General features: G+C 46.7%; 1 protein-coding gene across 1 annotated transcript in view; it reads left to right on the top strand.

Annotated features, from left to right (window-relative positions):
- The window catches only part of CDCP1 (CUB domain containing protein 1), a 76,560-nt gene that overhangs the window by 15,467 nt on the left and 44,025 nt on the right, over positions 1 to 17,068 (top strand). The window lies entirely within an intron of this gene.

Below are 17,068 nucleotides of genomic sequence, written 5' to 3'. Positions count from 1 at the left end.
AACAACAGCTCTTCTCTCTGTGTTTGTGGTGTTGAATGGTACACACTGAAACACGTCTCTTGGACCACTGCTCTTCGTTAGTTGGGGTGCTGGGCGAGCACTTGGGCCCAGGCTGCCCAGCAGACTGTGACCTTGAGGGTGGACATCTTGGAGTAGCAGAAGGTACATAGCTTTGGAGTTAGGCTGTCCTGGGTTTGAATCTCAAGTGTGTGTCTTCCCAGCAAATGAATTTGAACAATCTACCTAAAGGAAATGTGTAGAAAGTACGCAGCATATGGCAGATGCAAAACAAATGGGAGCTGCTAAGTTAGCGCTTTCATTCTGGAGACTACCTCCTATTAGTCTTCTGCCTTGGCCGGCACCTCACAGCCTAACACTTCTGAACTCTTTGGATTTTAAAAAGTCAGACTCCCTACTGGATCTCTCTGGGTTTCTGGTTTCCGATTGGGACGCTGTTCTTCCTCTTGCTCGGCCCATAGGTCAAGCTGAGATAACCAGCCATGACCTCTCAGCCACAGCATCACCTCTCTGACCTGCTCATCCACCTCCTTCCCTGTTTGCTTTCTAGCATCTGGACACTAAAGTTACAGTAAATACAATATTTTAGACTTATGATAATGACACTGAGGTAAAAGGGGAGGCTCGGTGTCCCAAACAATATCTTGTATGGTCCAAACCCCGTTCCTTGAGCAGCTCTGCAGGTCCTATAAAAACCACCCCATCTTTCCCTGCCTAGTGTTCATCTAGTTATGGGTCCTGTGTTAGTTTTCAATTGCTGCATAACAAATTGCCACAAACATATCGGCTTAAAACAACACCCGTTTATTAGCTCAGAGTTCTGTAGGTCAGAAGTTCAAACACAGTATGGGTGGATTCTTTGCTTAGGGTCTCACAAGGCTAAAATCAAGGTATTAGCCAGGCTGCATTCTTTTTTTTTTTTTTAATTGTGCTTTAGGTGAAGGTTTACAGAGCAAATTAGTTTCTCATTGAATAATTAATGGATACACTGTTTTATGACATCAGTTGCCAACCAGATGACATGTCAACGCTCTCCCATTCTCGACCTTGGGTTCCCCATTTCCATTTGTCCAGCTTTCCTCTCCCCTCTTGCCTTCTCGTCCTTGTCCCTGGGTCGGTGTGCCCATTTAGTCTCGTATACATGGTTGAGCTATGTGTATTGTTGTTTGTTTGTTTTTTAATTTTTATTGTGCTTTAAGTGAAAGTTTACAAATCAAGTCGGATTCTCATACAAAAATTTATAAACACCTTGCTATATACTCCTAGTTGCTCTCCCCCTAATGAGACAGCACGTTCCTTCCCTCCTCTATTTCTTTTTGAGTCCACTCATCCAGCTTCTGACCCTCTCTACCCTCTCATCTCCCCTTTAGACAGGAGATGCCAACATAGTCTCATGTGTCTACTTGATGCAAGAAGCTCATTTGTCACCAGCATCACTGTCTATCCCATAGTCTAGTCTAATCCCTGTCCGAAGAGTTAGCTTTAGGAATGGTTGCTGTCTTGGGCTAACAGAAGATATGGGGACCATGACCTCCGCAGTCATTCTAATCTCAGTCAGACCATTAAGTCCGGTCTTTTTATGAGAATTTGGGGCCTGCATCCCATTGCTCTCCTGCTCCCTCAGGCGTTCTTTGTTGTGTTCCCTGTCGGGGCAGTCATTGGTTGTAGCCAGGCACCATCTAGTTCTTCTGGTCTCAGGCTGATGTAGTCTCTGGTTTATGTGCAGGCTGCATTCTTATCTGGAGCTCAGAGTCCTCTTCCAGGCCCATGTGATTGTAGCAGAGTTCAGTTCCTTGTGGTTATAGGTGTGAGGCCCTCATCTCCTTGCTGGCATCAGCCCAAGGCTACTCTCAGCTCTTAGAGGCCACTCAAATTCCTTGCCTTTTGCCCTCTTCCATCTTCAAAACCAACTATAGATAATCTCTATCATGTCAGATTCCTCTCTCCTTTGAATCTCTTTCTCCAGGAAAAACCCAATCTCTTTTACAGGCTCAGCTGATTAGGTCAAGCCCACCAGATTATCTCCCTTGCTTACAGCAGCTGTGCCATACAGCATAAACTAACCACATGAGTGAAAGCCCACCACATTCTCGCTCAAGGGGAGGAGATTACACAAGGCTGTGGGTCATTGGGAGCCATCTTAGAATTCTGCCTACCACAAGGTCAGTGGCTCGCAGCTTCGTCCACCAGTAAGGGTGGTAATGATAGTGGCCATCACTAGTTGAGGGCCTGCCACATGTCTGGCCCTATTCTCTGTGCTTTATACGTATAATCTCATTAAAAAAAAAATTTTTTTTTTTTTACTTGTAAAAGCCTCACACAGTTGGTGTTTTTCCAAATGTTACAGATGGAAAAGTTGAGACTTAAGGAAGTAAGGTGGCTTGTCCAAGTGGCCCAGCCAAGCATGGGCCCAGTCAGTGACGGAAGTGAGAGTGAGTGGGCACTCGAGGCAGGAAGTGTTACTCATGTGAGGTTGAGTGATGGGCCCAGTATTCACAGGGCCCCAGAACAGATCTCTGTCTTCATGGGACCTTCTCCTCCTCCCCTGCCTTCTCCCTCATGATTGGATGTTCAAAGCCACTGGATGAACTAAGGCAAAAGTGGCTGTTTTGGTGATGAAGCATTTCCCAGTCACCCCAAGCCCCACCCGTCTCTACATTATCCTTTGAGGGACGATGAATAATAAGGTAGAAATAGGCTGATATAACCTTCTGGAAAAGCTCATTTTAAACTAAAATTTTTTTAGTTTGACCAGCTCCTGGCTATGTTCAGACAAGTAAAAATTTTATATCGCTCCTAATCACCAAAGAATGCGATCCTGTCAGAATGCTTCTTAAAGTAGCTACAGTCGTCTGTCTTTAAGCGAAAATCTGTTGTTCAATCTGTAGCATTGAGAGATGAAAGGAAGTCTTGTGAGTGCAAGTGGCCAACACAGGCTAAGTGAAGTTCTGACCAGTTTTTCTCTTACCAGGGAAATACCAGTTGCCACTGAGTCGATTTGGACTCCTGGCAACCTCATGTGTGTCAGAGTAGACCTGAGCTTCGTAGAGTTCTCACAAGGGCTGAATTTTCAGATGTAGATCTCCAGGCCTTTACTCTGAGGTGCTTCTGGGTGGACTTGAACCTATAACCTTTTGGTTAGCAGCCAAGCACATTAACTATTTGCACCACCCAGGGACTCCACCAGGGAAATGCTCCCTCTGATTTTTCATAACTCTTCTCCATATTTTGCATTTGCTAGTTATTGACAGGAAACCCTGGTGGCGTAGTGGCTAAGAGCTATGGCTGCTAACCAAGAGGCCGGCAGTTCAGATCCTCCAGGTGCTCCTTGGAAACTCTATGGGGCAGTTCTACTCTGTTCTGTAGGGTTGCTATGAGTCGGAATCGACTCAACGGCAGTGGGTATTGGTATTGGTATAGTTATTGACATAATTTTTCTTGTTTAAAGAAAAATTTCTCGCTCATTCCTCAAAGCCATTATTATGAGTATGTATGATTCTGAGTCTTAGTAGTTTTGCCTAATTTTTGGTCATTATTAAAATTAATGATTAACAATTGATTCTTGGATTTACAAGGGAACATGCCTTCTGACTCTAAGGTTTGCTTTGTAAATGTGCTAGTGTATCCCATTCCAACACTATACTTCTCTTCTCACCAAAGAGGAAGCCTGGACACACTCCAGGGTTCCGCATTTCACGAGTCTGGGACAACACCCATGAACCAACTGCAAACCGGCCCCCCACCCCCACCCCCAGCGTAACTCACTGCACTTTGCCTCTCAGGCCACAGGTAATGACCAGTTAATCAGAAGCCAACAGGTTTTTCTTCTCCATTTTCAGAGTTGTGCAAGAGACAATTGGTGGTAGCAAGAAGTGGGAAGCTCTGCAAGATCCTAACACCCCGAAGGCAGAGACTTTGACTCATTTGCCCATGAGACCCCAGTGCCCAGTACTGTGCAGGCACAAAGCAGGACCCAGGAGTTTGGTGCAGGACCCAGGTGTTTGGTGCATGCCCAGAGGGGCTATGGGAGGGTTGATCTCCTGAACCATCAGAGAAAGTTTCAAATAGTAGCAATGGTTTTTCTTGAGTTTTAAAATCTGTTTTTATGGCAACAATCAAGTATTCAAATCGTAAGTGTATACCCTGACGAATTTTGCATATATATGTATAATGCCCACACATATACAAACACGTATATACAGATATGTGTGTATGTATGTGTGTGTGCAGGCATGCTTGTGTGTGTTTGCATATGTGTGTCTTGTAACCATCACCCAGATTAAGATCTAGAACATTGGCAGAAGTTTTGCTCTTGCCCTTCCCTAGTTAATACCTTCCCTCCAAAGGTAGCCACTCTTCTGACTTACAAAACCATAAGTTAGTTTTCTCTTCTTGAACTTGACATAAATGGAATCATAGAGCGTTTTGTCTGGAGTCTTGTTTAACCATCTCCGCGCTTAATTTTTATCACAAGACATTGGACAACTCTTTAACCTCTGATGGCAAGGTTGGGCCAGTTGGAACTCAATACTCTCAGGCTGGAATGCTCTGAAGAAATGAGAGGTTCAGTAACTTCTCAACATTTTGCAGGTGTGGTGGGGGAACTACCGGCCCAACGTTGAGTGTATTGCCCTGAGCGTGCACACAGATTGGTTTTTTAATCTGCTCCTTTGATTCTTCCCCATCCGTCCTTGTGATCCTCAGTGACTTTCCTGGTTGTTTTGATTCACACTTCAAGGCCTGACAAAATGAACCTCTTTAACATTTCATAAAATGTTAATGTGATATAAAGTGGCCCTGTGGCGTTTTAGCATATTGCCATGAATTATTTACTGTGGTCATAAACTGAGTTATATTTGTTGTTCAGTTCTGCAGTTCCCACGTTCCACATCTGTTACCATGCAGCTTTCTCTACCTCTGTGGTCCCCTTTGAAATCCTCCTCCATCCGATGTGGTTTGCTACAATACAGAGTTAAATGTTCATGTCCATGTCTTGGGTTGGAAATGGCCATTGTCCCAGGGACTCATATATAGATGGCGTCCATTTTTGCCCTGGACTGTGGCCCAGACCCTAGTTGTGGGTGGCTAACATAACATCTCCAGGACAGATGTGTGTCTTTGATCATGAAAGGGAAAGATACAAAAAAAGGGTTTGAATGGCCCCATGCAAACCCATCACCACTTTAGAAAAGCAATTCACAGACACCCTGCAAACAGCTGGTCACTAGTGTCATCTTTGGAGGGTGGTCCAGTCACTTTAGAAAATAAACGACTTGCCTCATTGCATATAGTAATTTTCTTTCCGAAGGAGACTGGAGATTAAGCACAGGGAGTGAATGAATGGGCACCCCGGCTGCCTGTTTTGATAAATTATCCCAACAAGTTGGATTGATTAGGAGTCCAAGGGCTCTTTTTAACACTTGTATTTGAACTTTATTGTGCTGTACTCTTTGATCATTCTAAGAACTCTGGAAATAATAAACTATTTTAAAGGAAGCTGTTGGTCCCTCTCACTGAAAGGGATAGCCACTTCATATCCCTTGAGTCCTGAAGTCCCTGGATGTTACTTTAGAGGTTGGGACTCAATCTTGTTAACCTGCTTGTATCAGCACCTGGTCATCCCCGTGATCTCCAGCATGTTTGAATCCATCATTGTGGCCATTCTGCCAGTTCATCTCACTAAGGGTCTCCTCTACCCTCACTGGCGCTGTACTTCACCAGACACGATGTCCTGCAGCGATTGACCCCTCCTGATGACATGCCCAAAGCAAGCCATGGCAAAATTACCTTGAGTGATGTGGCCAGGGTCAGCCAGCTTTCATTAGAGTTACAAAACCAAGTGTCATTGTTCGTGCCCTTTACCTACTTCCTTGTGCCTTCTTCCCTGCCCTGACCTCCCCAGGTACAACCTGCAAGGGCTAAGAGGTTATACTAGATCACCCCCAGGCTCTTTATTCATAACTTGTGGACCTATGATTCCAGTCCCTCCTGGGAGTTAAATGATAATTACAATGTTGAGTGTATAGGCTCACGATGTGGCCCTGTCCTTTGGAGAGCCTGTGCAGCTGTGGTGGTGGCGTAGCAGGTGAGTCCTTGCACTTCAGTGCCATCAACTGGGAGTGAGAATGGTTGGGGGCTGGGGACTGGGGCGGTCACCTGCTCTACCACCCACCCCTTCCTCCAGACCCCCCACAGTACCCTGGAGTATTCCTCCAGCTTGCCCAACTGCCATATCTTGCTCCAGCTTCTTTCTGGGGATGAGTTGTAGGCACCACCATTCCACAGAAGACAGCAGATTTGTCCCACCACCTCTCCAGGCTGCTTTCCCCCAAGCCAGCCCGGGAAGGAGGTGGGAAGAGTGCAGGGGAGTTGGTGGGTCTTGTCAGGGCCTGCTTGATTTCCAAGCCAACCCACAAGTGGCTTCAGAGCTCAGATACCTGGAAGGACAGGTAGGTCTCTGGGCCAGGAGGAAGCATTGCCTGCCAATCAAACCAGAGACCCTTTGAGAGTCACCCCTCCCAGCTAAAGGAAAGGCAGGTTAGTGAATAGGAACATGGAGGGTTCTGCTAAACTTAGCCTGTGAGTCTAACTGATTTCGCCTGTGAGTCTCGCTCACAGCAGCCTCAAGAAGTTATCCCCAGGGGCCGAGACTTCCACGGATGCTCCTCTGCCAAGACCTGGCACTAGCCTTTCATTCCCAGTGCTTTGCTCCAGGATCCTGGCTGCTGTTCTTTTGCCACCAGCTCAGCCCCTAGCCACCCACAGCCCCCCAGGCAAACTTCATATCGCTGTGGAACCATCAGCAGCTAAACCATGCCAGGTTCACCGTTCTCAGGTCCTTGCACCAGGATGACGCCAAAAATAAAATAAAACGAGAACCATACCCCAGTTTCAAATTCCAGAGAACTTTAATTTCAGACTACACTTGCGAAGTATTTTGAAATGAAGGATTTGTATTCTTGCAATGTGCCTGTTTGACCATTTTAAACAAACATCTTTCCCTTTCCATATCCCAGAAACCCCCCGGAGAGCCAACAGCTTAGAAATGTTTTATTCTGTCTTTGATTGACTTGATGGTGAGAACAAACCATTCTTGTCAAAAAGTGCCCGGTGGTGTGTGGAATTTCTTGGGCAGGGCTATCTCCACTGAACAGTCATTTATGACGCCCTGGGCTCTGGAGTCAGCGGTTTAGGCACAGACCCTGGCTTTGTCTCTTACTAACCATATAAAATATATATATATATACGCCCAGACAAGTCACTTAACCTCTCTAAGCCTCAGTTTCTTTGTCTGTAAAATGGGGATGATTGTTATAAACTACTTTCTGGGGTAAGTTTGAAGATTTATAAATGTTTATCAAATGCAAGCGTATTAGGAGCAATGAGCTTCTGATAAGGGTGTTGGAAAAGTTTGGGAGCAGTTCATGGTGGTGACTGAGCAGCATCATGAACGTAATTAATGTCATCGACCTGTACATATGAGGGTTGCAGAGATGGCAAACATTTTGTTACCTATATATTTGCCATAATTAAAAAAAAAATGTAGGCACGGAGCTTGGCACGTATCGAGCACTCATTACGCGTTTGCTGTAATGGTGGCGCAGTGATTGAAAGCTACGGCTGCTAACCTAAAGGTCAGCAGTTCAAATCTACCAGCCACTACTTGAAAACCACGTGGAACAGTTCTGCTGTGTCCTTGAGGGTTGCTATGAGTTGGAGTCAACTCGACGGCAACGGCTTTTGAATTTTGGGGTCCAGATTCCAAGGGTTTCCTGTCTGAAAGAGACTGATTATTGCCTGAAAGGGCCACTTGTGTTCCGGTTCTTTCTTATGTGGATGTGGGAAATTAACTATTTCCAGGTAGGTGGTTCAGTGGTCTTCATGTTGGTGAGATGTAGACCTTAGTTTACGGGTCTGTAAAATGGACCTGGTCAAGTTAATGACTGATAGATTTAGGGTGTCTAAGCCACTTGCCCCTCCACCGCCTTCAAGCCTCGCTGCCCCAGATCCACAGATTAGTAGGACTCCAGCACTGCGTCCCCACAGCAGGCCCTGGTGCCAGCTAACAAGTCCACTCACACAGTAAAATGGCAGCTCCTCCCCTTCTGTTGGCTGACTCGTTCAGCCTTGGCAGCTTCAAGAGGGCAGCTCAGTATGACACCCTGCAGTGGTGAGAAGGAAAGGGGTGCCGAGGTCGAACCAGAATGTCTCAGCTGCTTCCTGAGCTGGGCAGACTTGGGGAAGGCGTTTACCTCTCTGAGCCTCAAAGGGATGCTGGAGTCACATGAGCCTACACGATAGAAGGACTTTACTACCTAGTCAGCAGGGCTGGGATTAGTGTGGAGTGGATGAGGCGCCTCGGGTGCAAGCGTTAAGAAGGCGCTCACTCTCCATGTCGTGTGCTTACATGCTAGGTGCCTTACCCACCTCACCCTAGCCCTGGCCCCACCACAGAGGAGCCTGAGCTTTAGAGCCGGAACAAGGCTGATGCTCTGATTGCTTCCCTGCTTAACATCCTTCCCTGGTGCCCCATGACCAGAGTCATCGTTGTAATGTGGTATTACTAATAACAACAATAACACAGGCGGACTCCGTGATACCATTCTAAGCACTTTATAGGTATTAACTTATTTACTCCTCACAGCAATTCCATTATTATCCCCATTTTCTGAAGGAGGCAAGTGAGTAATTTGCCCGAGGGGACAAAGCTGGTAAGTGGTAGAGGCAGGAATCCACCTGGCAGTCAGGTTCTAGAATCTGCACTCATAACCACTACACAAAGCTGCCGTGAGATGCTGGTGCCCCCCGGGGGATACCCAGACCATCACCAACAGCCAATCTCCTTCCATCCTGGCCCCTGACCCTCTCTCTGGCCTTCTTCACCCTCATTTCTCTTGCCCTCTGGCCAAACTAAACTTCTTGTTATGGTCCCAGAGAAGCCATGTTCACACCTCTGTGTCTTTGCACCTGCTGTTCCTTCCACCTGTCCTTCCCAACACTCATCATATTATGCCCTGGCTGGCAAGCTCCTATTCATTTTCCAAGACCCATCTTAAGTCATGCCTCCTCTGTGAAGCCTCCGCTGACCACCACCCCCAGGGAGTTAATAGCTGATCCTCAGTGTCTTCTGATACCTCGAACTTACTTGGTGCCCTCTAGTTGCTGACTTCCTTGTGGGGTCTGGTGGGCCAGACAAACATACATTTAACTTAGGTGAATTCTGCAATTGCCCCCTGCAAGGAATAAAGGCGGCAGAAGTCACTTAAGTTGTGAGTGGCCTCACGGCGTGTGTGAGGTCAAAGCGTGAATTGTGGTCCCCTCGGCTGGTGTCACTTCCTTGGCCTCTTGTGTCAGCACCCTGTGCTTGGAGGGACCATGCACAATTGAATGAAATGGATTTTCCAAGCCTGGTCCCAAAGAGCAAATCCCTACTTTTTCTGGTGCTCGGCTGGAGAAGCAGGGACCAGCTCCTTCCACAGAGGAAGCCCCAGCCCGGTGGACTTGGGAGAAGGACGTTGGTCTGCATGTGACCTTCCTGAGAGAGGCCGGAGGCTGTTTTGACCAGAATTGGTTTCCCTTCATGGACTTGCTTTAAAATATGACTCCCACGCAATCCGTGACTGATCAGCCTCTTGTATGGAAGGCCCCATGCTGGTTCATGTTATACTTTTCTGGTTTCTGTGTCTGTCTCCCTCAACATCTCGGTGCTTCTTGAGGACTGTACATCCGTCGTCTTATTTATCTCCTGGGGCCCAGGCTTAGCCCGGTCCTTGGCTGGGAGCCACTCAGTTCAGGAGCCGCTCAGTTCATCTTCTTTAGGTGGAGAGAGTGAAGGAGGGCTGAGCCCCTCCCCCCAGGAAGCCACACCCAGAATTGAGGCAACTGGTTGGGACTCATCTAAAATTTTTTTGAATCACATTTGTCAGCCTTTTGGAACCCTGGGTGGTGCAAGTGGTTAAACGCTCAACTACTAACGGTAAGGGTTGATGGTTCGACCCCACCCAGAGATGCCTTGGAAGAAAGGCTTGGCAATCTGCTTATGAAAGGCCACAGCCTTGAAAACCCTGTGGAGCACAGTTCTACTCTGCAACACGTGGGATCACCATGAGTCGGGATCGCCATGGGTCAGGGTCACTCTGAGTCAGAATCAACTCAACAGTAGCTGGTTGGGTTTTTTGGTTTTTTTTTTTTTTGTCGCCAGCCTTTTCATTTGACAAATCTGAGAGACAATAACTTCCCTGGCATTTACCTGATGGAATTCCTTTGTTCCTCTTTGCTACATTGGAAATTGCAAAGAAATGGGATACAGGGAGAAGAAATCACAGGGACCTTTGTATAATATCCTGTGTGTCATAATGAATGGTGATTAAAACGATTGGAAACTCCCACCTGAGAAGCTGCTGGCGAGGCAGAAACTAGCAAAGGTGCCCTAATAAGGAGAGGGCAGGAGGGAGGAGAGTGAGGAAGACAGCTGTGACTCATGAGCACAGGTCCATGCTTTGCAAGCTTTCCAGAATGCGCTGCAAGCCTGGGGGCCCACGGGCAGCTAGAGTGAAGGTCCGCTTGAGTTTCTTTGAGCCTGAAAGACCTTGAAATCACACCGGAATCTGGAGCATTGCCTGGATTTCTGTGAACTGGGACAATAGATCTTCTGAAACATTAGACCATTGAAATACCAAGTTCCTGGGGAGACAAAAGAAGGGGGTTTTAAAGAGGAAAACGCCCCATCCATTTTCTTTAGATTACAGTACATTTATCAAGCGCTCAGATGTGCCAGGCTGGACCCGGGGAGGGGGTGGTGATGGCTGAGATTTTATTCCACAGGGTTGGTGTTTGCAATTTCAACGTATGATTAAGGGTGCTGAGTGGAGAAGAGGAAAAAATGTGCAGGCAACATGTCCTTCTCCAGCTCTAAGCATTTGGGATAAAATGAGCTTACGAATTATCTTACTCAGGCAGTGGGGTCTCTCTGCTACTTTTATTGCATTGAAGTAAGTGCGGATGGATGGGTGGATGGGTGGATGGATGGGTGGGTGGGTGGGTGGGTGGATGGATGCCACTGAGTCAACTCCAACCCTTGGTGACGTTATGTACCACAGAACAAAGTGTTGCCTGATCTGTTAGTCTCACGATTGCCAGCATGTCTGAGTCCATCGTTGTGTCTGTTGTGCCCGTCCATCTCACTAAGGTTTTCCTTCACCCTCTCTGACCCTCTGCTTCACCAAACACAATCTCCTCCTCCAGCAATTGATCCCTCCTGATGATATGTCCAAAGCAAGCAATTCAGACCATATTCTCTTGTGACCCATAAGGTTTTCGTTGGCTAATTTTTAGAAGTAGATTGCCAGGCCTTTCTTCCTAGTCCGTCTTAGTCTGGAAGTTCCACTGAAATCTGCCCACCAGGGATGACCCAGCTGATTTTTTAATTTTTATTTTATTATGCTTTAAGTGAAAGTTTACAAGTCAGTCTCTCATACAAAAATTTATGTACACCTTGTTATATACTCCTAGTTGCTCTCCCCCTAATAAGACAGCACAATCCTCTCCACCGTCTATTTTCATGTCCATTCAGCCAGCTTCTGACCCCCTCTGTCTTCTCATCTCCCCTCCGGACAGGAGCTGCCCACATAGTCTCATGTGTCTACTTGATTCAAGAAGCTCACTCCTCACCAGTATCATTTTCTATCCTATTGTCCAGTCCAATCCCTGTCTGAAGAGTTGGCTTTGGCAATGGTTCCTGTCTTGGGCTAACAGAAGGTCTGGGGACCATGACCTCTGGGGTCCTTCTAGTCTCAGTCAGACCATTAAGTCTGGTCTTTCTATGAGAAGTTGAGGTCTGCATCCCACTGCTCTCCTGCTCCCTCAGGGGTTCTCTGTTGTGTTCCCTGTCTGGGCAGTCATTGGTCGTAGGACCCTGCTGGTCTTTGAAATACTGATGGCATAGCTTCCAGCATCACAGCAACATGGAAGCCACCACAGCACAACAAACTGACAGATGAATGTCGGATAAGTGCCTTTATTAACCCGTTGTCGTCGAGTCGATTCAGACTCATAGCTACTGTATAGGACAGAGTAGAATTAACCCACAGGGATTCCAAGGAACAACTGGCCGACCTTTTGGTTAGTAGTCAGTCCATCTCTCTTAGCCACTGTGTCAGTGCCTTTAGCGTGATGGAATTTGTGGGGTGGGGGAGGGGAGAATCGAGATAACAAGTATGTACAAGGTTGCATCATCGTCTTCTCACCTTCCAGCTGATACCTTTGTCATGTAGGCTGAGGGGGCCTTGAAAAATGATAGTTATGTGGATGGCGTGTCCTCAGCTGTGACTCTAGTGAGTATAGCGGCAAGCTACGATAGACGTCACCTCCTCCTGCTACAAAGGGGGTGAGGCTTGGCTTTGCTGAGCACGTACTGTAGCTTCATGTTTCCTCTGGGCTTTGAGCCAGGTATCCAGGTGAGGATTCCTCAGCCCCGAGTTCTCTGGTCAGTATAGATAGGAACTAGATTGGTCATCTTGCGGTCAGAGTGGAAAAACATGGTAAGGTGTTAAAAGTCTGACCTGGGGTGAATTACTTAACCCTTACAAGGCTTCATTTTTCTTGTCTGCAGAATGAGTTTGGATGAAAATCTGGGTTATATAGACTCGAAATAAAAAATAGAGGTGGCATTAGTAATTCAGGAAGGAAGGGTTGGAGTTTTCAATGATTACAGCTGGGACCATTGGCTCTCTACATGAAGAGAAAGTAAAAGTGAACCCCTATCTCTCGCGATAAACTACAGACGTTTCCAGCACGCATTCCTGGGGTTCATCTGAGGACTACTGGACTTGGGACTCATCAGTTTTAAAAGCTCGCTACAGACCATACAGAGCTTCTACGGTTGGCAGTTCGAATCCACCAGCCGCTCCTTGGAAACCCTGTGGGGCCGTTCTGCTCTGTTCTATAGGGTCGCTATGAGTCGAAATTGACTTGATGGCAACGGGTTTGGTTTTTTTGGTTTATGGTGCCTAGAACATATTTCAAACTCAGGAAAAGTTTGTTCCATGAATACATGATTTCAGAGGTCTAAGAGAAAAAAACAAAGATGATGAATTTCTAAAAGAGATGATGAATTTTCTTTGGTTATCACTAACTATAGACTAAATTGTCATGTACACGGGATTATTTGGAGCACTGCCCTGGTGGCAGAGTGGTTAAGAGCTACAGCCGCTAACCAAAAGGCCGGCAGTTCAAATCCACCAGATGCTCCTTGGAAACTCTGTGGGGCAGTTCTACCCTGTCCTGTAGGGTTGCTATGAGTTGGAGCTGGTTTGGTTTTTTGGTTGCCCTGGCTGAAAGCAGGAGAGAAGAACTGAGTGGTGAGATGTTGGTGAGCTCAGCCTCGTTCATTTCTGAATCTAATTTAAAGATATTTGGAAATATTAACACACCCCATGAGAGAAACTAAGCCTAGCCAGTAATATTTTCACGGTAGTCATGAATATTCTTTGATTCATTCAAGTGCCTACTTTGTATAGAAACACAATCTTTCTACCACTTAAGCTTTTTTCTCTTTTTTGTTTATTAAGTTATAAGTTACATATAATAAACTTCACCAGTTTTAAGCGTACGGTTTGATGAATTGTGGTATTTGCACACAGTCATGTAACCACCACCATAATAAGACACAAAACAGCTCCCTCACCGTACAAATGTTCCTCGTGCCCCTTTGCGCTCCATCCCCTTTTCTGCCTCCCCACCCCAAACAACCGTTGATTCTGCTTATCGTCACTATAATCTAACACTTAATCAAAAAAAATTTTTGTAATTATCTTGTTGTCAGTTGCCACTGATTCTTACTCCTGGTGACCCCATGTGTGCAGAATAGAACTGCTCCGTGGGGTTTTCAAAGCTGTGACCTTTTGGAAGCAGGTTGCCAGGACTTTCTTCTGAGGTGCCTTTGGGTGGGTTCAAACTGCCGGCCATTTGGCTAGTAGTCGAGCGCTTTAACTGTTTGTGCCACCCAGAGACTTCAGTAATCATCTCAGAGTCAAGGATTTTAAAATAATCCTTTGGCCAAAGGGTGAAAAAGCACACAGGACAAGAAGTAAGGAAGAGAAGGAAATTGGTATGCACTGGTGGGGGCACCCTGAGACAGGAGGCAGCTTCAGGCAACAGTGAATTAGTGTCACTTGGGTACCAGGGGTTGGAGGCCCCAGGAGAGGAACCAGGCCTTTGGAAACTGCGTGGTCCAAGAATTTTCTGCAAATACCACAGTAGGACATTTTTATGATTACAGAAAAAGAACACGGGGGTTGTACAGCTGGATATAAACCTGACTGTAGTTTGTGACATGGATTTGGACTTATTTTTAATCTGATGTCTTAAAGAACCCCTGCGCCTTCAGGTTTATTTCAGAAGATTCTAAATGGCCACCCTGCTTGAGGACAAAGCATCCAAGCAAATAAACTTCTGCCTCCAAGAATGTTTTCTCTCTCTGAGGCTGTTCCTGCCAAGATTTATTAGCCCACCCAGAACCCAGGGATGGTGGTGTGCTTACTAGAAACTGGATGCAGCAAGAATGAGAATTGGATCATAGTTTTTTGTATGGAGACGTTGTTGCTGGGTGCAGTCAAGCTGGCTCCCAATTCGTGGCGGCCCATGCACAATGGAACAAAATGCTACCCGGTCCTGCACAATCCCCATGGTCAGTTGTATATCAGACCACTGTGATCATAGGGTTTTCATTGCCGGATTTTCAAAAGTAGATTTCCAGGCCTTTCCTCCTAGTCTGTGTTAGTCTGGAAGCTCTGCTGAAACCTGTTCGGTATCATAACAGCATGGAAGCCTCCACTGACAGCCCGCCGGAGGCCGCACGTGAGGTGCATTGGCCAGGAATCTAACCTGGGTCTCCTGCTTGGAAGGCCAGAATTCGACCACTGAGCCACCTATGTCCACCTGGAAACATTAGGGGGCTTGTAACTTTCTGCCTCCACGTGGGCACTAGGCACTGTTCTGGGTTCAGAGGCTACTACTGAACAGAATGGCAAGTCCCAGCTGCTGTATTCTAATCTCAGGATACAGAGCAAGTGGACAGGTAACACAGTGCCATGCTTCAGAGACAGAGCAGGACAGATGTAAAGCAGGGTGACAGGCAGAGGATGATGACTGGGGTAGGAGGAACATTTAGGGGGCTGGTCAGGGGGCCACTCTGGGGAGGTGACCTTTGGACTGAGACTGGAAAAACAGAGAGAAACCAACCCGAGAAGACCTAGAGAAAGAGCATTTAAGGAATTGGGGCCAGTAAGTGCAAAGGCCCTGAGGTAGGAAGAGGTTGGAACGTTCCAGAAAGAAGCCAGGATGTTCTGAGCATAACAAAGGCAGAGAGGGAGGGGCACAAGCTGAGGTTGGAGAGATTAGAAGGTTTGCTCCAAAAATGAAAATCTAAACCCACTTGAAAGTTGTCACGAAGCTGGCCGTGCTGGTGCCCTGGTGCTGTGAGGTGCGTCACTGCTGGGCAGTAGTCAGGAATGCTTATGGGGACAGAATCACTTCTCGCTTACTCGGGTACTGATCACAGACTCAGAGAGGCAAGGAATTTAGAGTCACTCTAGCCCAGCCCTCTGATTTTACAAATGAAGGAGGAGAGGCCCAAAGAGGCTAAGTTCTGACCAGAAAAAAACATTCCAAGTGAGATCAACAGGCAGATGATGAAATGGGAAAAATAGCTGCAGTTCATACCACAGGTCAGGGGTCAATTTCCATACTATCTATAGAAGGAGCTATTGGCCAGTGGGGCTGGAGCAGAGTGAACAAGAAGGGGAGAGAACGGGCAAGAGGTTGATAAAATCCAAATCTCTGACCCCATGCGTCTGTGGAAGCTGTGGGTGTCCAGGCAGTCTCGTTCACTGCCCACGAGGGGAGAAATGCATCCAGCCCTCATGCAGGTGAGCAATTATGGTTAAATTGAAACACAGGGCTAGTCAAAAGCAGGAAAGAACCCAAATGTTACCCTACATGTTCACTGATAAATCGTGGTCTGTCTAGACAATGAAATATTACTCAGCAATGAAAAGGGACGAACTCTGTGCAATAACACAGGTGAATCTCACAGACATTATGCTGAGCAAAAGAAGCCAGGTACAAGAGAGAACATGGAGTAGGATTCCATTGGTGGGAAGGTCCGGATCAGGCAAGACTAATTAGTAGTTTTCTGGAACCGGTGATAGAGGTGGAAGTTGACTGCGAAGAAGCACTAGGGAGTTTGGGGGATGATGGGAATGTTTCTATATCTTAATTGTGGTCATGGTCACATGGCATATACATTTGTCAAAACTCTTATAATGGGTGGGTCCCTTTTACTGTATGTAAATTATACCTCAATAAAGTTGATTTAAAGTAAGTTTTTTAAAGGAGGGAAAAGGCGTAGCTTGAAAACAAAGAGAAGCTTTTGGTTAGATTGCTGTCCACTCATTTATCTGTCAAGTGTTTATTAAACATCTTCTATATGCAGTTGAGAAACCCTGTGGTTAAGCACTCAGCTGCTAACCGAAAGGTTGGCAGTTCGAACCCACCAGCAGCTCCAAAGAAGAAAGATGTGGCAGTCTGCTTCCGTAAAGACGACAACCCTGGAAACCCTATGGGGCAGTTCTGCTCTGTTCTGTAGGGTTGCTCTGAGTCAGAATCAACTCAACAGTGATGGGTTTTTTATGTGCACGTGCCATCACTACCACTGACCATCTTTGTGGCAGAACACGGTGCAGCAGAGGCACCAACTCTAGCTCTGCGAGTCTCTGTGGGCGCTGGGGTCACCCCATTAGACCCACCTACAGACAGCCATCTCAACGTTCACTGCTCCCAGTTGGCTGCCCAGAGACCCAGTCAGGACCCAGGTTTGGGCGAGGGCAGTGAATACTTTGGCTACTAAGGAGAAAAGTGGCTCTCTCATTTTTGACCTGAGAGGACTTAAAAATCAGTCACTCAAAGCAAAGGCAGAAGGAAGAGATTGGGCTTGTTCCATGACTTAGGGCCCCACCTAAGCATCTATTTCCATAATCTGAAAGGTCACAGC

Source organism: Elephas maximus, chromosome 20, assembly GCF_024166365.1.
Source record: "Elephas maximus indicus isolate mEleMax1 chromosome 20, mEleMax1 primary haplotype, whole genome shotgun sequence".
In the NCBI taxonomy this organism is placed as follows: domain Eukaryota; kingdom Metazoa; phylum Chordata; class Mammalia; order Proboscidea; family Elephantidae; genus Elephas; species Elephas maximus.
Note: the sequence above shows the minus strand (reverse complement) of the source record. Positions and strands in the feature narration are given on the sequence as shown.